This window comes from Solanum lycopersicum, chromosome 11 (assembly GCF_036512215.1).
Source record: "Solanum lycopersicum chromosome 11, SLM_r2.1".
In the NCBI taxonomy this organism is placed as follows: domain Eukaryota; kingdom Viridiplantae; phylum Streptophyta; class Magnoliopsida; order Solanales; family Solanaceae; genus Solanum; species Solanum lycopersicum.
The window spans coordinates 16,058,226-16,081,473 of NC_090810.1; the positions used below are offsets into that span (position 1 = coordinate 16,058,226).

Genomic DNA, 23,248 nt, shown 5'->3' on the forward strand with positions numbered 1-23,248 from the left:
TGGAGAGATAATAGGACCTTGAAAGAAGGTCCTGTCACTTGGGAGGTGTTTAGAAGGGCTTTCCTTGATCATTTCTTTCCTAGGGAGAAAGAGGAGGCGAATGTAGAAGAACTCATCAACCTTCGTCAAGGAGGTACGCATGTGCAAGAGTACCTCGTTGAAGTTTACTAAGTTGTCCAAATAGGCTCCTTCCTTGATGTCTAACCCAAGAGATGAGATGAGTCGCTTTATCACGATGTGTCTGATTATTTGGTTTGATTGAAGAGTATCGTTTAATGATGCTCCATGACCATATGGATATTTCTAGGTTGATGTTTCATTGATAACATCTTGAAGGGACTCGACTCAACAGAAACAATAGGGAGTTTGAGAGGGCCATGTCTTTTGAGGGAGGTACTTCCAAGGGTAGGCTTGAGTTTCAAGACAAGCCTAGGTTCAAGAAGAGGGTTTCCAACCAATTTCCTTTCATATTCCATAAGGCTCGTAATAATAGGGTGTCTAACCCGAATTCCCAAAAGGCAAGAAATGGAAATTCACCTACGAAGAAACCAACTTGTTCCAAGTGTTGTAAAAAGCATTGGGGTGAGTGTCTAGTTGCGATAGATAAGTGCTTTGGTTGTTGCAATAGTGTCGACAAGCTTAGAGATTGGCCTAATATAAAGATTCCAGAGAAGGGAAGTGTTAAAGCTCAAGCTCAAGCTAGTGCTACTAGTTCCGAAGCTCCAAAGAGAAACCACTTTTATGCTCTAATCTAGGGGTGATCAAGAAGAGTCTTTGTATGTGGTCACCGGTATGTTAGAAGTCTTCTCTATTGATGTTTATGCTTTACTTGATCCCGCTGCTACCTTGGCATTTGTAACTCCTCTAGTTGCTAATAATTTTGATGTTCTACGTGATATTTCGATTGAACAATTTTAAGTTACAACTCCGGTTGGTGACTTTGTTATGTGTAGAAGAGTCTTTAGGAGTTATTCTATATCATTGCCGAATAGAGATACATGGGTGGATTTGGTAGAACATAATATGTTTGATTTTGATGTTATTTAAAAATGGATTGGTTACACGCTTATTTGCTTCCATTGATTGTCGGACTAGGGTATTCAAGTCTAACTTTCCTAATGAACCTGTCTTAGAGTGGAACGGGGGTAATTTAACTACTAGAGGTCGTATCAACTTTTGTTTGAAAGCTTGGAAAAAAACCTCTAAATGGTGTCTTTGTCATATTGTAAGAGTCAAAGATCTTGAAACTGACATTCATCCTATTGAGTCGGTCCTCGTTGTGAAGGAATTTCTAGAATTCTTTCCCAATGAGTTGCCTGGTATTCCTCCCGAATGGGAAATTGATTTTTGTATTGACTTATTACAAGATACGAACTCCATTTTAATTCCCCTTTTTGGGATGGCTCTGACCTAATTTATAGAGTTGAAAAGTCAACTCAAGGATTTACTAGATAAAGGTTGCATTAAACTTAGTATTTCTCCATATGGTGCTCCGGTATTGTTTGTGAAGAAAAAGGATGGGTCCCTTAGGATGTGTATTGATTATAGTCAACTTAATAAGGTCACAATTAAAAAAAAGTATCCTCTCCCTTGTATTAACGACTTGTTTGAATTACTCCAAGGGGCAAGCTACTTTTCTAAGATTGATTTGAGATCGGGGTATCACCAATTGAGGGTGAGAGGTGCATATGTACCTAATATGGAATTTCGAAGTAGATATGGTCACTATGAGTTCCTAGTAATATCCTTTGATCTAACTAATGTCTCGAAGGCTTTTATGGACCTGATGAATAAGGTGTTTCGAAATTACCAAGATTCCTTTTTCATTGTCTTCATTGACAAAATCTTTGTATATTCAAAAAATGAGGCTGAATACATGGACCATTTGAGAGTGCTATTATATGTCCTTAAGGAACACCAACTATTTCCCAAGTATAGAAAGTTTGAGTTTTGGTTGAGATCAATACCGTTTCTTGGCCATATTATCTCAAATGAGGGTATAGAGGTCAATTCAAAGAAAATTGAGGTGGTTAAGAATTGGCCTAGACCATCGACTCCAACTGACAATATGAGTTTCTTGGTTTTGGTTGAATACTATATGAAGTTCGTGGATGGTTTTTAATCCATTTTTTCTCCTTTGACTACCTTGACCCAAAAGACTATGAAATTTGAGTGGTCGGAGGCATGTGAGAGAATCTCCCATGTTTTGAATGATAGACTTACTTCCGCTTCGGTGTTGACTTTACCGGAGGGTACAAAGGGCTATGTGTTATACTGTGATGCATCGCGAGTGGGTTTGGGGTGTGTTTTTATGCAATATAAAAAGGTAGTAGCCTTTTCCTTTAGAAAACTCAAGGTTCATGAGAAGAATTACCCAACTCATGACCATGAATTAGCGGCCATAGTTTTTCCTTTGAAAATATTGAATTATTATTTGCATGTTTTTCATGTGGATGTCTATACCGGCCATAAGATTCTTCAATATGCGTTACTAAAAAAGAGTTAAATCTCTGACAAAGTGGTTGGTATGAATTGTTGAAAGATTACGACATGAGCGTTCTCGACCACCCCGGCAAAGCAAATGTGGTAGCGGATGCTTTAAGTCGTTTGACCATGGATAGCGTGTCTCATGTTGAAGAAGGCAAGAAAGACCTAGCGAAATATGTTCACCGGTTTGCTAGACTGGGTGTTCGATTGGAAGATTCCCCAAATGGTGGTTTTGCGGTGCATAATAACTCCGGCTCATCCATAGTGATTGAGGTGAAGTCCAAATAACATCTTTATCCGCTACTGATGGTGTTGAAGGAATTGGTACTTCGCAAGTTGAATGAGTCATTCTCCTAAGGTGTAATGGTGTGCTAAGGTACCAAAATAGATTATGTGTACCGTATGTTGATGATTTAAGGATTGGGTGTTAGAGGAAGCTAATGGTTCCCGATATTTTATCCATCCAGGTTCGGCAAAAATGTAACATGACCTTAGAGAGGAATATTAGAGGGATGACCTAAAAAGGGACATAGCAGAGTTTGTATCCAAGTGCCCAAATGGCCAACAAGTGAAAGCCGAGCATCAAAATCCTAGTGGTCTAATCCAAGAAATAGGTGTTCCTACATGGAAATGGGAAGAAATCAACATGGACTTTGTATTTGGATTTCTTCGAACTAGGAGGCAGCATGATTCAATTTGGGTATAGTGGATAGATTGACATAATCCGCTCGTATTATCCCAGTTAAGTTTACTTATTCAGCAGAGGATTATTCAAGAATTTACATTAATGAGACTGTGTGTCTTCATGAGATTTCTTTGTCCATCCTATCAGATAGATGTGCTCAATTCACTTCTCATTTTCGGAGGTCTTTCCTAAAAGGGTAGGGTACACATACCACTTTTCATACCCAAATGAATGGTAAAGCAGAGCGTACTATTCAAACTCTTGAGGGTATGTTATGAGCTTTTTCGATATACTTCAAAGGAAATACTTAAAAGCTATTGAGTTCTCCTACAGCAATAGCTATCATTCGAGTATTTTAATGGATCAATTTGAAACATTCTATGGTAGGAGATGTAGGTCTACGGTTGGGTGGTTTGAGGTTGTAGATTCTTCATTCCTTAGTCCCAAAATAATCTATAAAGCTTTGGACAAGGTTCGTGTGATAAGGGATAGGTTGAAAACAACCTATCGTCGGCAAAAGTCCTATGTCGATAATAGAAGAAGCGATCTTGAATTTTATGTAAGTAATAAGGTGTATTTGAAGATTTCACCTATGAAAGGTGTGATGAGGTTTGGAAAAAAGGGGAAGTTAAGTCCCCGGTATGTGGGTCCCTATGAGGTTTTTCAAAGGGTCGGAAAGGTTGCATACGAGTTAAGATTAACTAGTGAACTAGCTTTGGTTCGTCTGGTATTCCATGTTTCCTTGCTAAAGAAGTCAATTCTTATCCTATGTCCATACTTCCTATTAAATTTCTTGGTGTGGATGAGGACCTCTCCTATGAAGACATGCCGATTGAAATCATAACTCTCCAAGTTAAGAAATTAAGGAACAAAGAGGTGGCCTCCGCAAAGGTTCAATGGAGAAACCACCTAGTTGAAGGAGTAACATGTGAGCCGAGGCCTACATGAATCCCATTTATCCTTATCTTTTCTAGAACCAAGGTTCGTTGTTCTATAAATTATAAATATAATAAATAACTTGAATTTCGCTTGTTTTGCTAAATGTGCATAATTACGGTAAACGGGTTTATGCTAAAATGAGTTTTCATGAGAAAAAAATGCTCTTTTTCTTCATTTGCACTTATTTGTGTATTTTTGCCTTCATGAAATAGTATTGAACATGTTTATGTGTTCTAAGAAGTTTTGGCATAAGTGACTTGATGATCATGTTGAGCTCATGTTGATATTGAGAAGGAAATTCCTCAAGTTGTGATTTTGAGGTGCTAAATGTGGTAAATTTTGAGTTGAGTTGCTATATGTAAATGCCACGTTCCTATGTTTATTTGAATTGAAACTCATTTTGATTGTGTATGTTGTTGGTTGGGCTGCTGGTATATAGTCTATTCTTTTCGTACAAAAGTTTTTTGTGTCATTCGGGGACGAATGTTCCTTGGAGAGGGGGGGGGGATAATGTAACACTCTGAAAGTCCATGACATAAACTAGAGACTCAAATGTTGGTCTAAGGTTGGAAACACTATTTTAAGGCCTAAAATAACATTTATAAACCACTTACAATGTATTACAGTTCAGACGTCATGAAACGTCCATGACGTCCGTATACTAGTGAAATAGGTTCTACTGTGTCTTATCCTATTTTACTGTGTTTTAGGAGTCGAATTGTTATAAAAGTTTGTGGAAAGGTATCAAACAAGTGTTGGAGTATGTTTAGGTCAAACTGTCCGTGTACGAAACCCCAAGGACCCCCCTAAGGTTCATTGGAGAGGACCATTCAATTTGACTCCAAAAGGTTGTGCTGGTAGTGGCTACCTATGAAGCCAATAGACGAGGGTCGATTGATCCGTAGTCCCACACTTATCCAAAATCCCAGACTGGTCCAAAAGACTAGTCTCACAAATAATAGACGACATGCAGGATGGTGGGTGCAAGCGGCTGTTGATTTACCTACGTAGCGTAGGTCGGGGTCGCGTAGGTCATGTCTGTTATGGGCTATACACTTCTAAGAGAGTCATTTAATTATGTTTGTTGGTTAGGGGTTTAATTAATGGTTAAGGGAGGTCTAATTAAGTTAATTAAGTAACTATATAAAGATCTAACCTTTATTAACCTAACCCAACACCCACAATTTCCAATCTCAAATCTCTCTTCCTTCTCTCTACTCTCCCTCTCCCCAAAGAAGACTCCATTGAAGACCAAGGTCAAAGGGCATTAGGTCTGCAAGAACTTAACTTCTGTCTATCAATATTCCAGTATAAAAAAGTTATGGGAACTCTTCACCCTTGGGACTCCTTTCGCCAAAGGGTTCTTTCAAATTGATTTCCAAAATGTTGAGAAAAGATGGTTTCATTCTTAATCCAAAATTGATGTTTCAAACTGTATTCTTCTTGAATTATTTGATTATTATGGATTAGTTATTATTGATTATTGTTTAATTAGGGTAGTTCTGTATTTTAGATCTAGTTCTATGGAAGAGATCACGAATTGACCCTATTTCCCTAACCCTAGTTGATTAACTAATGTTGAATTTTTTTGTGATGATGTAATTGACTTAGTTGTTATGTTAATTACTATTATACTATTATATTAATTGTATTAATGTATGAAAATTGATGTCTTATGGTAAGACAATGGAAAAAGTCTTGTGAAGATTAATTGGTAAGACCTATGATCTTGAATCCTTACTTCAATCGTGATGACTTATTTATAATGATAATTGATGTTCATATTAAGTGTTAATTGTGATTAGATTATATATGTGATGGTATTATAAATGTAATTGGAATGTATTGTCTATATCGATTATGATATTATGAATAAGGTATGATGATATAAGGTTGATTGTGAATCACTTATTGCCTTAGTACGATATGATTATTATAATGTTCATCTCACAAATGATGGGTTGCAATGAAAGGACATTATCTTGCATTTCTTAATAAGGTAATGATGATTTTACACAAGGGGTTCAGTCTCTTATGACCTGCACTATGTTATGATGATTAATAAAGGCTCAAAGACATTTCAAAAAGAGGCTCAAACGTAGCACCGAGTGAACTAGTAGTGAGGAGTGTCCCTTCCCAAGTAGGGAAGGTAGGTTCACTATTGTACTCATGAGATAGAAATATTAATGACAATGGCATAAAAAGGGTTTCAGGCATGTCTCCTAGTTCTTGAACTATATTTCTCCCATAGGAATACTCACTAGTAGATCTACCTAGTTTCTATGTTCATATTTGGGTACTACCTTGTCAAGTAGTCCACCATGTTTCGGTATAGGGTTTCATGACACTATATACCACATTAGCTGAGGTGGTCTATGTCGGTTAAGGAAACTATTCCCGAAATTAAAATGATGTAATAAAATGAACTATAACCATGGTGACTCAAGGGGTTTGACTTAGTCTACGTAGGGGTATGATACTCTACCAATGCATTGCACTATCTATCCTTGAGGAAAGTCCTAGGATGTTCTTATGCTCTTATAAGGTAAATTATATGCATATGTTGACTTAAATGTTGATGATTCTAATGATGTTGGTTTCATTTATGAACATATTGTTGCTCTATATTGTTAAATATGATGAAAATTACTCTTAATGCTATTCTACATGAAGTTACACATAAAATGTGATCCTTTGTTTGGTTTACTTGGTTGAGTGGGTTTATGGGGCTTCACTTAATCATTGCACATGTAATCTTGGTAAGGGGTTATGATTTAGAGTCTTGCATATGTTGTAATATTAGGAACTCTTGTACATGATTTGTTGTTATAACATGATGTTGGAGTTGCTTTGATTATGGGTGCGAAGATGCTACTACACATGTTGACTTGATCTATTTGATGATGTTGGTCTTGTGTTTAATATGGTCTTGTTATAAGGAATATATGAATGTTGACTTATATGTGTTCTTGGTTGTGCATAAGGATTTACAAAAAGGTACTTAGCATCGTTTATGAACAAATGTCCCTTTTACCATGATTCCAATGTTTATGTGCATATGTTTCCATACTTAGTACAAGCTGTGTGCTAACCCATATTTCTATGTTTCTACAATTATGTAGGTTCCGGTCGTTGAGATATTAGAAGGCCGAATGAATAAGCATTGGATTTTATTCCCCAAGTACTTGTAGGTCCTCATGTTCTCGGATGTTACCTTGTTCCACATTCTAGCTTTAAATGTTGTACTATCATTAAAACATTGTTCATTCCTTTATCATATGGATATTAATATAAGGCTATATTTTGCATATTGACTTTGTATTGGATATATCCTAGATTTGTACTCGTTTAGATGGTTCAATATGAGACGAAGTATTAGACTAATTCTTATGCATTGATTATATTGCCTAATTGAGAAGATTATATAAGATTCCTATGCGAGGAGTCTATGTAAACTCCATATGTAGTATGTGAGAGGTATATGTAAACCTCACTTTAGAGATGTATGTATAAAATTTTTTAACTCTTTTGCATTTTTACCCTATGATATGTAATGACGAATGCTAAGAGGCTAGTCTTAGTCCTCGCCGAAATCGACGACTCCGGTTATGTCTAGTGGGTGCTTCCCGATCAAGACAGTTCTGGTCTCCATTGTTTCAGATAGAGGTGTACAATTTACTTCATAATTCTTGAAATGTTTCAAGATAGGTGTGGGTTCAAAGTTGAACTTAAGCATTGCTTTCATCCTCATACAGATTGACAAGCACAAAAACTATCCAGACTTTTGAGGATATGATGAGAGCTTGTGTGATCGATTTCAAAGGGAGTTGGGATGATCACATTCCTCTCATTGAGTTCTCTTACAATAATATTTACCATTCGAGCATCCAAATGGCTCCATATAAGGCACTTTATGGGAGAAGATGCAGAGCTCCTATTGGGTGGTTCGAAATTAGTGAACAGGGTTGATAGGACCATATATAATTCACTTGGATATGGAGAAGGTGAAGGTCATTCAAGAGACATTAAAAATGTCACAGTGTTGCCAAAAGTCCTACACAGATGTTAGGAGACGGCCGTTAGAGTTTGAGGTGGATGATTGGGTATATCGGAAAGTTTCATCCACGAAGGGTGCTATGAGGTTTTGTAAGAAGTGGAAAATTAGTCCCCCGGACCTTATATAATCTCCAATAGAGTCGGAAATGTGGCTTATGAGTTGGAGCTACCTAGAGAATTAGTGGCGGTTCATCTGGTATTACATATTTCTATGTTGAGAAAGTACTTGGTTGATCCTTCACAGAATGTACAAACTAAGAATGTTGAGATTAAGGATAACTTATACTAAGAAGAAGTTCTACTTTAGATTTTTGATCGTCAAATTTGCAAGTTGTGACCAAAGGAAGTTGCATCAATCAAGTTTATTTAGAGGAAGCAATTCGTTGAAGAAGCGACTTGGGAACCTTAGGAGGATATGAAGAACATATATCCCTTTGAATCCGGAGAGAATGCAGATCAAGGTATTAAATTCTCTTGTTAGCATTTTATAATGACTATGTGTAGGCATGTTGTTATTTGCTTTAGTTATTGAGAGATAAAATGATGTTGCTACCCTTAGCTTGGTGAAATATTTCTCATTCGAGGACAAATGTTCCCGAGGGGGAAATAATGTAACATCTCGTAATTTGGTATAACTAAGAAATAATCTAAGAAAGCAAGAATAATCATTTTTTGAAATAAATAGAGAAATCTTAAAAATTTCCGAAATTACAAATAGTGAGTTTTGGTCATTTTCAAATGACCATAACTCCCAGCTTAGGAAGATCTAAGGTGAGTTCTTTATATGGTTGGAAAGCTCTTTGAATATTTTTGCAGTGGTGCCAAATTTTTGCATTTGCGATGTTGTTGAGGAAGATATGACTTTTGAAAGTTGGGTTGTTGGACTGAGGGAAGTCCAATCCGGATTTTAATAAGGGTAAAGTAGTATTTTCACCCTAGCATCCCCTAATTCGTTTTAAGGGTTTATTAGGGGTAAAACCAAATCCCAATTCAGTTTTTGAAAAGTTGACAATGCTTAGGGCATGGGAAGAAGTGAGAAGAGAAGAGGATGATCAAGAATTCTTAAAGAAAGCTAAGGTGTCGCTTTAGGAATCAGTGGGGCGATCCCTATCGAGGTATGTGAGATCTTTATGTGTAGGTTCATTCATCCACACACCAATATATTTTATTCAGCAAGTTTTATATTGATTGAATGATGAATCTTGAGTTTCTTGCTGAACAGTTATTGATATCTTGTTGTAAGAGATGTAGTGTACCTTTAGTGGTTTTGATTCATTTTTCCAAGTTGTTTTACGAGTCAAAATTATTGGGTATTGAGGATACTAGTGATCCTAAGTGTTTGGAGGAAGATCCATGGATTTTTGGGAGGTTTAGAGTTGAAAGTATAGAAGAAAAGTCAGAAAACCCGTCTGACAGGCCCTGGGGCGCTGCGTCTACAAGAGCCCCTCAAGACAAACTCTATCTATCAAGATCTGGCGCGTCACGCCAGCCAGAGCGCCTGAGGACAATGTCTGTCTGTCAAGCTCTGGCACGTTGCGCCTCTTAGAGCGCTAGGGTGACCTAGAGTTCTAATTTCTCCCTCATCTTTTCGTACTAGTTCTTAAATGATGTACCTATAATTCCTAGTAGATTCCAACACTCTAAAGTACATATAAACAACATGATATCATCAATATATATGAGATGATGATCCTTGAATCCATAATCCAATTCAAGGAATGTTAAGATCAAAGTCAAAAAGGTAAAGAGTCAAGTCTAAAAGTGAGGAAGAAAGTCAAAATGAATTCTTAAAGTTTTCAAGAGTCTCTACCAAACCTTTTTAACTTTGTTTTATGACTCAAGTCACAAGTTAAAGCAAGAGTAAGGAGTTGAGTTCATTCTCAAAAGTTATAAAGGGACTAAGTAATCTCTAAGAGTTACAAATGTCTTCATATTTAAACAAGTAAAGAGCCTTCGCGCTAGTTTTCAAAAATAAGTAATAGCTTTATAAAATGAAGCAAGCAGGGAAATTATGATTTTCCAAGAGAGCTACTAAAGCTATGTTTTGAGCACTAATCTCAAACAGTATGTTTTACAAACATAAGAGTCAATATATATATTTTTGGAGTAATACTGAGTACCCATTTGGGGATGCGAGTTCATAACTCAAGTCTCCATGTAAACCATGTAGCCACCATGGGTAGAAGAAGGTCATACTTTTTAGATGAACCCTTTTCATAGTATACAAGTAGATCCCTTAGGTAGTTCAGGTCCTATAATCTGGCAAGGTTAGGATACACGGGCAGTGTGGGCTGAGTAACGATGTAACATCACTATATCTTTTAAATGATGGTTGTCGGTTAGAGAAACTCCCAAAGAAGTATTGTATTTTCACATACATAAATTATTTGTATTTTTTAATACATCTAAAATATTATTTGTATACTTGTATACATTTAGAGTTCACAACATGTTTTAGTTAGTTTTATTTATATTACATTGACCTTAAACTGCATATATTGAATAATGGTTAGTAAATAATGATTTGAATAGAGCCAAGGTAAGTGTTTTTTCTTACTTCCTTTCAAGCTTAAGTGTTATTTAGTATTCCAACTCGCATACTCATACTTTTAAATTACTAATCCCGGTTGGTCTGCGTCGTATATGATGTAGACAGAGATAGCGAGGATCGACATCCAATGCATAGTTGACCTAGTTGAACATTCAGAAGTCAGTTGGTGAGCCTCCTTGCATTCTGGAGGACATATGTTTTTGCTTTCAGGTTAGTTGAATAGAATGTTGTGGGGGTATACCCAACATGCATATCAGTCAGATAAGAGGCTTCATAGACAGTTAGTAGTTTAGTAGTCTTTATATTTTCTTTCTTATGTGAAAGATATTTGCTGCCATTTTTGCCAAGTTGAATGTTTAAACTTTTAGAAAATTCCATATAGTATTACTAGTCAGTTAAGTTAAATTCTTTAATCCTTTTAAGTGTGATTGTTTTCTTCTATTGACTTATGTAAGTCAGACCAAGGGTTCGCCCGAGAGCAGCAATGGTCAATGAGTGTTAGTCCCGCCCAGGTGTAGGCTCGGTGTGTAATATTATTTTCCATTGCAAAGTATAATCTCAGATGTAATGTTATATAATCAACTTAAGTTTTTTAAGATACTTCTTATGCATTTCTTCTTTTTATTGGCAATGTTAAGCAGAAATTAATGTTTTAAAAAAATCTTTCTACTAATTTTCTAAATAGACAACATCAAGATCGTGAATTGATTGTATTGTTTTTCTACACTTTTTATTTTAAAAAATCAATTAAAGACATCAATTATCTAAAAAGTTTATTCAATTCTGCGCTACACTAGTATATATATATGTGCCTGCAATTTGAAGAAGAAAAGGAGAAGCAAAAGGATAGAGTACATAGAAACTCTTGTCTCAAATTTCTAACACTAGCTACTAGTGAAATAATTTGAATAACTAAATATATAGGTTAAATAAAAGGGTAGAACTGGTTATGGGGTGCAATAAAATATTTAAATAGGGACTTCATTGATCCATAATCAGTGGAAATCAAATAGTATAATTGTTTTAGCCTAAAAGTAAGTTTGAGAAAGTAAATTATCCAAAAAGTCTTCTTATTAGACATAATTAACACCATACTTATCAGTTTGGTATAGGCAAACACTTTCATATAGGGAAAAGAGAGTAAAATATATTTTAACTTTAGTTGAAAATGTTGTTACAATTCCTAACTTTATGAAGGACCTTTTAACCTCTACATTATTTAATAGTATATTTTAGAGGTATATAAGTGTTCACACGGACACATTACTATTTATAATGATTCAACATATATGATGTTCACGTGGACACAAACATATCTTTAAAATATACTATTAAATAACGCAGAGAAGTAAGAGGTCAACTGGCACTGAGACATTAACTTCTCAAACAGGAAATAAGGAACTTCTTCTTGGAGCCACCTTCGATCTTAGGATCACAGCTTCTATAAAACAAAGGATATGTTTGGATTAACATTTAGTTTATGACTTACAAGCTAAAAGCCATTATTTTGTCTTTAAAATAAGGGCTTATAAGAACTTTTAAAGTTTACCCAAATAGTTTAAAACTGGTTAAAAGCTATTTTGGCTTAAAAACACCTAAAATAAGTCAATCCAAGTGGAAACTAATTGTTGGAGTTTTCTCAATCGGAGAAGCTTAAATCTTTGTCAGAGATTTCCTTTTTCTGGAATGAGATTCTACATAGGTCATTCCATATCGCGGATTTTCCAATCCGTCTAGCTTTAGTGTGCTCGTCCGAGTGGTCAGGTAACTGTCACTTTCCAATGTTTTTCACCGTTACAACAATTTCGATCAAAATTCAAATATATTTCAAAAAATGATTCCCTTTCAAATATGAGGAAGTTGGACAAATTGTTAGACTAAGCATCTCACAACTTATTGTGGAATGAAGATATCTGAGGGAAATTAATGTAATCATATCATCCAATTAATTCTTTAGTTTTTAAAAATGGTGATAATTACTGGAGGTATCTAAAAAAGATCCCTTGGTTTTGGCGGAATAATTTTTAATAATATTTATGGTATGAAAGAGTATGAAAAAAAATATTTTTTTCCTGTGAGCTAATTACTTGCTAATCAAGACGAATGTAATTTGGATAATGCTAATACTAATATAGAAATTAGAAATAACCTTGAAGTGTAAGTGGGGAAATAGATTCATTTGGTCTAAATAAGAGGGAAAGCTGCTGCCCGGTTCATACATAACTACTAGCTATCTACCTTACTAGGTGTAAAAACCTCACTTACTTCCTCAGAAGCTTTTTCCTTCGTATAAAAAAAGCATATTACATTCCTCTATGTCCAAACTGTTCACGCCAAAAGTGAGATTCAACCACTTGTTTCGTCTCCTATGCTTACTGAGCCCTCTAATTGTTCATTAGCATTAGTGTTTTACTAGTATTTTAAAATTGTTTTATTGTGCAATATTTGATTAGGATTAGGTTTGTGAATTTGTTCAGGGGTTAGTTGTATTAGCTATCGTTATTTGTTCCTTTATTCTAGGAGTTAGTTAGGTTGATTTTGTTTATTCCATATGTATAAAAACTCTAAAATAGTCTCATCAAAGCTATACACTTTCTTTTGCTTTATTTCTCTGTCTTTATATGGTATCAGCGCCAAAATACTCTAAGGAGTAATTTTTTTTTTCCTCGTTAATGACTCCCTGCATACCAGTTGCGAATGTTGAATGCTTCCCCTATCATTAAATACCTAACTCGGTTTAACCCAGCCTCTCAACTTCCCATTAAACTATCTGGCAGCTACAACTTCATATTTAGTCCAACCCAGATTTCCATGCTACTTCATGGCCACGACCTCTATGGTCGTCTTGACGGCACCACATTGTCTCCTCCAAAAACAATTATCACTCACGCAACTAAAACTGTAAACATCGAGTATAAAGATTGGTTTCAACAAGAGAAACTGATTCAAAATGCTCTTATTGCCTCGGTGAATGCCAAAAACGCATCCATTTTAACCTCTGCTGACAACTACAAAGCTTTATGCGATCACCTTCACACCTCTTTTGCGAAAAAGTCTCAAACTCACATCTTCAGCCTCCGTCACCATCAAAGTTGAGTCAGCAAGGATAACAAATATGATGTTGACTATTAGCCTGAGATTCGATCTCTATTTGATTAACTTTCCACAACAGGTTTACCAGTCAATAACGAAGAACTTGTGGTGAATATATTGAGTGGAATTGATCCGAAATTTCATGAGATTTCAGCAGCAATACGGTCACACAATTCCCCCAATCAACTACACTGAGTTATTCGACAAACTTCTTGATCACGATGTTTTCCTCAAACATGAGGACCTAAAAAAGACCACCACTCAAGTGACAGTAGCAGTTGCTCAATGCATCACATATTCCCAATCTTCTTGATGTAATTCTCGACGCCCACCAAACAACAACACTTGGCATCCACCAGCTAGGAAGCCCACTCAAAATGCCATTCCTCAAGATTCAAATAATAGTTCTCAATGGCACAATTTCTCGCAACAAACCTCACGAGTCCGCTGTCAAATTTGTTACAAATTTGGGCATACGACAAAAAAATTGTAGTCCAAGATCCCATAACTACTTTGAAGCAAAGGCTAATTTTGTTGCCCAACCGGTTCATTACCCCTGGATTGTCGACTCGGGTGCATTCCACCATATTACCTTCGATGCAAATTCCCGACACAACGTTCAAAACTTTGAAGATATAGAGGATGTGACAATGGGTAATGGTAATGTTATTCCTAGTACTCAAACTGCTACTACTCGTCAATATGCATCAACTAATGACTTTAAACTCTCTACTATTTATGTGCTCCAGCTATCAAGCGTAATCTACTTTCAGTTTCTCATTTTTTACAAGACAACCTACCTCAATAGAGTTTTTTCCTTTTAAATTTTCTTGTGAAGGATCTGACTACGATAAATCCTCTTCTATGCGGCCCGAATAAAGCAAGACACTATGAATGGCCATCACTATCTCTCCCAACCAGCAACCTTGTTGTTACCAATCCTTAATTACATATGTGGAATCGATGATTGGTTCACCCCCATTCTCGAGTTTTATTTTGCATTCTCAATAATTTTAGTCTTTCTTATTCCTTGAAAGATAAATTCACTTATTGGAATTCATGTTGTTGCAAATAAAGCTCACAGATTTCAATTTTCTTCAAACAAATTGACCAACAAATCGCCATTAGAAACACTTTACAGTAATCTGTACGGACCGTCACCGGTGCTTTCAATTCATGGAAAAACGTTATTATTGTATTTTTGTTGATCAGTATAGCATGTACATCTTGTTATATAAAATAAAAAACAAAAATAAAGGTCAACAAATTTTTCACCACTTTCATTGTGTGCTTGGAAAACATTTTGATACAAAAATACTCACCCTTTACACTGATGGAGGAGACGAATATCAAATGTTTGACTCATATTTTTGCTCCAATGGCATAGAACACCTTGTTTCTTCACCTTACATTCTTCAACGGTTTTCCGTGGTTGAAAGACGTCATCACCACCTAGTTATGACAACCAATACACTACTTCATCAAGCTGCCTTGCCATCTAATTTTTTGTTGTTTTCCTGTTATCATTAAACATATATCATCAACTGTCTACCCACTAGCTTCCTTAATAACCTGTAACTATTTGTAGTTCTTTTTAATGAAAAACTAACTTCGACATCTCTTCGTATTTTTGATTTCTTGTGCTACCCGTGGATTCAGCCATATGCCCAAAATAAATTAGAATTGTGCTTAAACCTTGTGTGTATCTAGGTTTCTCCATAACTCATCATTCCCATCAGTTTTTTGACCCTACTAGTTCCAAACTTTTTATCTGTCGAGATGTAAAACTTTGTGAATTTTTTTTCTCTTTGATAGTGTGTTTTCTCACTTGAATAAAAAATTTATTCTTTAACGTGGCAAAACATTTCTTCTCCAAATGAGTCTAACCTTGTCGCTCATTCAGATCCTACCCTTGATACTAATACAACCCAGTTGCCCCCTACTATTCCATTAGTGCGCGATCTGCTAAAAAATGCATGTTTATTTCATACCGCGCAGGAGAACTACCGGACAATAGATCACTCCATGACTTAGGAACCAAGTAATACCCCAAATACTCCATACATTCTCCTTTTAATAAGTATGTAAAATCCCCAGTTTGTCACCCTAAGCCTAATTTTATTTTCTAGTGCCAACCCCATGTACCCTCTACTTATCCTATCTCCATAAATCATCGTCCACCAATTACTCACATCTATCAGTGTCTAACACCCTCATCATTTGCTCTACCACCCCATCTCTCAGTTTACCTCCCACATTTGAACCTACTGTTAACATTCCGCCCATTAACCATCTGTTGTGGTAACAAAGTTCAAAACAACATCTTAAAGCAATGAAAAATTGTTAACTACACTGCCCAAATGAACCAGCCTACACCATCTATCACTTTAACCCACAAGTAAGCACAAAAATTTCCATATTGGCTAGGCACTATGAAGGATGAATTTGAGGAACTAATGAAGAACCAGATTTGGGACTTAGTCCACCAGACCATGAAAGGAATATTATCCCTTGCAAATGGTTGTTTTGAATTAAAATTAAGGGTGATGGCTTCATTGATAGGTACAAAGCCCGTTTATTGGGAAAAGGTTGGACACAAAGGCTTGTAATTGAATTTCAGAAAACCTTCCAGTGGTTAGACCAACCATAATTGGAGTGGTTCGTACAGTTGTGGTTCAAATGAATTGGCTACTGCATCAACTAGGTGTCAACAATGCTTTCTGCAAGGGACTATTCAAGATGATGTGTATATGTCTCAACCTCCTGGATATGTGGACGCCATTCATCACTACTTTGTCTGCCATCTCAAAAAGACACTATATGGACTCCCACAAGCTCCTAAGGTTTGGTATGATCACTGGGGTTCAAGATCACTGTCTCTCTTTGTTATTCACAACATGGGTGTCACTATTTATATTCTGATCTATATGGATGACCTCATAATAACAAGCAGTGATGAAACTCTTGTTCACCATGTTGTTACTTCTCTTTCCAAAGAATTTTCTCATAAGTACCTTGGTTTGTTACATTATATATTGGGTGTTAAAGTACATAGGGATGCTGATGGGTTGTTTCTAAATCAATCGAAGTATATACCAGAGATTTTACATGACACACAGATGCAAGTCTACAAAGATAATCAGTCATCTACGAGCATGTCCAAGAGGCTACTAGTTAATGCTGGAGAACCTAAAACTGATAGCAAAGAATATAAAAGTGTGCTTGTTAAGCTTCAGTACCTATTGTTTATTTGACCTCACATTACATACTCAGTCAATAAGCTTATTCAGTTTAATACTTCTCGTTCTGTGCTTCACTGGAGGTGGTTAGGTGCATCCTGCGCTACTTTAAACAAACACTAAAGTATGGTATTCACATTTCCCTACAGAAATGGACTACTTTCTGTGCCTATGATGATGCTGATTGGGAAAGTGACATCAATGATTGTTAGTCTACCTCCTATTACATTGTTTGTCTAGGAACGACAAAAATTTTCTGGAGTTCTCATAAGAAACCAACTATCTCTTGATCCTCTAGTAGGTTGTATATCATACAATTTCTTCTGCCTTGTCTGAAAAAAATTGGGTTACTCACTTACTCAAAGATATTCATTTGTCACTCCGTGCTGCTCCAATGATATTTTATGATAATCTTGGAGTGACATACATTTCTGAGAATCAAGTAAATCATACCAAAATGGAGTAATTTGAAGTTGAGCTTCACTTCGTTCTCAACAACGTACGCAATGGAATGGTCCAAATGAGACACATAAATTCTGCTGACAAACTTGCAGATCCTCTCACAAAACCATTGTCGAAACCAGCTTTCCAGAGAATGTTTCCCAAGTTACGGGTTATTTATTTACACCTAACTTGAGGGGGGAGTAATAGCGCATTAGCGTTAGTTTTTTACTAGTATTATAAAATTGTTTTATTGTGCATAATATATTTAGGATTAGGTTTTGTTCAAAGTATTCAAGAGTTAGTTGTATTGTTCAAATATATATAGGTATTACTTGGTAAAAATCATTAGTTCCTAGAATGCACGAAAAAATAAGTACAATAGAACTAACTTTTGTTCAAACTATTCAAGAGTTAGATCCATCTATATAAAAACTCTACAAGAGTCTCGTCAAATAAATATACTTTCTTCTACTTTATTTCTCTGTATTCATACCCTCCACCCCACCCCCATACCAATAACCCATATTTAAGCGATGTAGGGAAAAGATGATATAGTAAGGTATGATTGGTATGAAGGAAAAAGCTTATGGAAAAATAAGTGAGGTACTTACACCTAGTAAGATATCGAGCTAGAAGTTATGTATGAGCTAATTTTTTTGGGTACGCACAAGGTAAAAACCCAGTTCTCTGCAATAACTCGGGAACCACATAGGAGAGGTGAACCGCACTAGGCAAGACCGATGGGACGAGCTCGAACCAGGGGGAAAACCCCTTGCTTTCGCTGGCAAGGGATTTTAAAATTAAGACCTCCAAAATGAAAGTCCCAAGCCCAAACTAATGCGCCACCCCGAAAGATAGAATGCGAAATGCTTTCAAGACAAAGTCATCTCTTTGCTTAATGTCAAGATTAAGAGCAAACATGTTTCAACTTTTTTTTAATCTTAAAAGGGAATTATAAATAAATCTTAAATGATCTCACAGGAACTAATGATTTTTACAAAGTAATACCTCTATATATTGCAGAACATTTGTGCTACACCATTAACATACCATTTCAACAAGGAAAAGAAAAGTAATAGAGAAATTGTGCAGGATTTGTGGCGTTTGCTACACTTTCATGACTGCTTTTACACTAAAATTGTGGAATATGTCAAGTAATCTTTAATTAGGAAAAAAGTAAATATCATAAAAATTAAGGGCCTGTTATGCTAGAAGGCTTTAAAACTTGACAACATTTTGATAGAAAGCACACTCTCAAAATATAAAGAAGATAGTAGACCCACTTACCTAGATAAGACAACAAAGGAAGGTCGTGAAGCAAAAATTAGATCGTCAAGCAATATTGCCCAATCACAATGATATCAAATAAAGAAATGTTAGTTAAATGAGAACAAATACTGTCCTGATTCAGATAACCATTGAAATATCAATGTCATATACATCAAGTATGATATATGTATTGCTTTCCTTCTCATTAAACAAGAACACGAATCGTCAGTTCAGTAGGAAATGAAACTCATACCAGTGTCTAGTTTTTGTCACTCCCATAATTTTTTTTGAAAAAATTCATTATGCATCAATAGATCTGCATCATTGAAAAGTACACAAGAAATAATATGCTTGACAAGAACATACAAATATATTTTCAAGGAACTGAATAAACCTTTTCGCTCTGCAGCCATTGTCTCCATCATATGGAATTCTCTTTAGCTTATACTTTTCATATATAAATCATACATCTCGGGCATCTTTTCCCCCCAATGGAAGTTCATATTTCTTTTGAAAATCAAGTTCAGAACATGACACAACAGTGTAAAAACTTGGCCTCCATTTTAACAACTGCTTTTCTATAAGAAATTTCCAGATTTCATTCCTTGGCATAATCCTCTTCTCTAAGCTAAGCTTTAAAAATAATGCACGAAAAGCAAGATAATTAGGTTCATACCCAGTTCGTTTATGAAAAACTTCAATATCATCCTTTTCTTAGCCTCTAATGAATTCAAACAGTAAGGATGTTTTTGCAACATTAGACAGATATCAGAATCAGGCCATCCAAAACTCTGATAAATATGCAATTTCGTTTCTAATTTAGATTCATCAAGCGTTGCAAGTACTTGAACACCATAAAGAAACATCCCTAAACTCAAAGGCATATAAAAATCATTTGTAGTTGATGTATAACTTTCTCAGTCCACATAGGATTATTTAGCAGAAGCCTAGGATACCTATAAAAAGCCTTGAGAATATTGTCCATTGAAAATCCAAAATTTTGCAACAATGATATATTTGGTGGGATAACTTTACGAAGATGACATGAAACCAACCTAGACTCTTTAATAAGACTATTATATAAATGGTCATGAATGGGGAACAAATCCCTTAAATAACCAAGATTAGACTCTATAATACTATGTAAACCTCTTCTTAAAAAAGAACTTTTTGCAAGAAATGTAGCAAGTTGAGATCCGGATAAGCCAAGTTGTTGTAAAATCTAAATTTTGGGTTTGAGATTTTCATCAACACGAAAAAACAACAACCTAGGAGAGGAAGAAACAACAATTTTGATATGTGATTTGTTCATACTCATTTAATCAAGGAGATGATTTAACAAATGCGGATCATAGTGTCTGTATCTCAAATGAGTTAACTTGTCTCTTGTGGAAATGACTTTTTTTGTTGATAAATCGAGTGAGTTTACCTGGAACTCATAAACACATTAGTCGGTGCTACTTCCGTTGCTGCAACAGTGAACAAAGGAAGGAAAAGAGATGCTTTTGTGAGCCATTGCAACTAATTCTAAAAATAAAATACAAGCAATCTTCGTATTTGTTGGCGACCTTCTTACTACCCCTCCACTGCTTCACACGCTTCACTAGTTAGAAATAGACGATAGAATGACCGATTAGGGTCAAACATTAGGTAGGTCTTGTTATGGACCTTAATATACAAGTTAATTTATCATATTATACATTTTACTATGATTAATTTTACGGCACGGACATATCATACATATAGTATGCAATGTTATAAGATAGCATTAATGTTACAAAATTAATATTTGTAAGTAAATAAATATAATTTAAAGAACATAAGACAGGAACTTTTAAATGATTAACAAAGATTGTCATAGAGTTACTTGTACTTGAGATAAAAATGAACAGATATTATTAAGCATTTCCAAATAATTAAGGGCATGTTTGAAAGGCCACAAAGGAATTGAGAATTGGTGTAATTACTTTCTTTGTCATGTTTAGTAGACCAAGTAATTACCTGGAAAGAGGGGAATAAGGTGTAATTGAAGGGAAGTAATTACACTCCTCAATTCCCAAAGAAGATTACGGAATCGAGTGTAGTTACACTGTGTAATTACATGAATTTTTTTAGTATTATCTTTTTAACATATATTTTTGAAAACTAGAAGATACTTCTTTTTTTCCCGGACATTTTCAATTCTCACAACAACACAACAACAAATGTTGTACTTCTTCTTTCATGTAAGATTTATTTTTACATTGTAAGATTTATTTTTACAATTTATTTTACTTTCATATTTTGATTTTTAGGTAGATTATGTATCAATTTGATCTTTTTATTTTCTTTTGCTAGTTCTTTAGATTAAAATGAATATGAGAATTAATTTTTTTCTTTAGTTTCTGATAAAAATAAAAAAATTGAAAATCAATTCTAAGAATTAGTTATACATATTTCCTTAAATTACAATCATCTGGGAATGTAATTTCAGGATCTATTTGGTTTCAATAAAGCATGACTTTAAGCATATTGGCTTGGTTATTTCTCTTCTTTGTCATACTAGCTTATGAGTTTTTGAAGTTCGTATCAGTCTATATACCAATTCCATTTTCTTTTGTTTTCATAGACTCTTTAATTGAGACTAAATCGTTTATTCTTTCAAAAGAGTTACCCCCCTCCCGCTATTACTACTACAAATATACTAGCCGCGACAAGAGATGAAATAGGACCAAAGTCGTTTAAAGCGAAAGAAGTTCGAAAAACAAAACTCTATTTCCAGGAAATTGCGCACCATGACCTCGTACTCACTGGGTGAAAGTCCCTGGTTTATTGGCCTTGTCATACGAATTCCACCCATTCAAGGTCCTTATCAGGTTGATTAATATAGTGGTCCAAGAGTAAGAGCTCGGATGGAACAATACCAAAATGGAATGTAAGCTATTCACGGGAAAAAAGGTCAGAGGGAGATTTTGGAATTGTGGCCATTAACAAGCACTATGTCTTCCTTATTATAGGGATAATTGAAAGGAAACCCGTTTGTCAAAGGAAAGGGAAGGTCCTTCTTCCGGGATGGAGTCGTATGACGCGAGAGTGTCACGAACGGTTCCTGGTTTCTTCCCATTAATATTTTTTTTATTTAAAATTGTCTAGTTGATTGTTACTATGCATAAATATTATCCCTCGTAGCAATAGTAAGTAGGAAAATAAAAATATCAACCCTAAGATTGACAACCAAATAAACTTTAAATAGGTTAATAGTCTCGCTTGGGCTAGAAACTACCTTCTAAATCACATCGTAGATGATGCTTCGAACCAAAATGATTTTTGTTTCATCTCTTGCCATACTTGATATATGTGATTAAACATATTCATACGGTAAATTTGAGAAGGAGGTGCATTACTCCTTGTGTTACTAGAAGAACAATCAAGTTCACCTTGCCAAAATTGACCTCATAGCCTGCTATAGTGAAGTACTTTTTTGCCTTGAAACTTTTTATATTTTCTTTTATGTAGGATGACAACTAACTGAAGGATGGGATAATGTAGAAAAACAAATGAACGAGCTATATTGGGAAAAATTAGATAATACTAAAATAAAAAATAAAATGAGGACTTTGAAAAAGATATATGCTACTAAAAAGAGAATATAACAACATAATTATCAAACCCCGATCTACTTTCGAGACGCGGAAAGGAGACCTAGGACCACAAGTGATCCCAAGCTAATCCAGATGGCATGATCATAAGCATACTAAATATAAACTAAATAATAAATTGATACAGAAGGTATAATCATAAATAAAATGAAAATATGGGGAATATCCATATACTATAACTGAGATATATAAAAGCTAAAGAGTTTAATATAAAGTAGATATTAACTCCATACTAAGATAAATCTAACTCTGTCTAAAAAAAGCCTAAATGTTGGGACAAGACTAAGCTAAGTCTAGCAAAACTGAAACAAAAGGACTAAAAATACTGAAAAGAAACTCATGGCTATTATCCTCAGAGAATGAGGACCTACCACTGATTCTGCTGAATTAAAGACCGAGAACCGATTTAAGCGTTACATGGATGTTTAAAACCTGAACCTACATCACGAGAAGTTCTAGCACGTATGCGTCAGTAATTGAAAGTTACTGGGCATGTATGATATAGTAAAGTTGAAATAACATATAACTGAACAAAGAAATAAAATAATGAAATAGTTTGAAGATGATAAAGATGTTGAAATACTGAACATGACTAATCTTAATGCAATGACGTTATAACATGTTGTGACTGAAATACTGAAACATGGTCAATGTAATGGAGTGTAACTAAACTGCAGAGCTGCTAATTATCAATGATAGAATCACATGACCTAAATATGGAGTCTGATGTAAATGCCTTATCCCGAAGACCCAATATATTATGCAAGAGGTATAGAGGAATGATGAAGTCATCACTAAAATGATGCCCACAAAGGGGACTTACAATCTACGCGGCTAGTAGCTCTGG

The 23,248-nt window shown here is 35.2% G+C and overlaps 1 protein-coding gene across 9 annotated transcripts in view; it reads right to left on the reverse strand.

Moving 5' to 3' along the window:
- Window positions 1–23,248, reverse strand: part of LOC101266386 (uncharacterized) — a 66,384-nt gene that overhangs the window by 15,574 nt on the left and 27,562 nt on the right. For 2 of the 9 annotated variants that reach the window (XR_011212366.1, XR_011212360.1), the window contains exon 3: window positions 22,483–22,839. The exons of 2 other annotated variants lie outside the window; for them this stretch is intronic. The gene's annotated coding sequence lies outside the window, so the exon portion shown is untranslated. 5 more of the 9 variants (XR_011212363.1, XR_011212359.1, XR_011212361.1 and 2 more) reach the window with 5 other exon arrangements.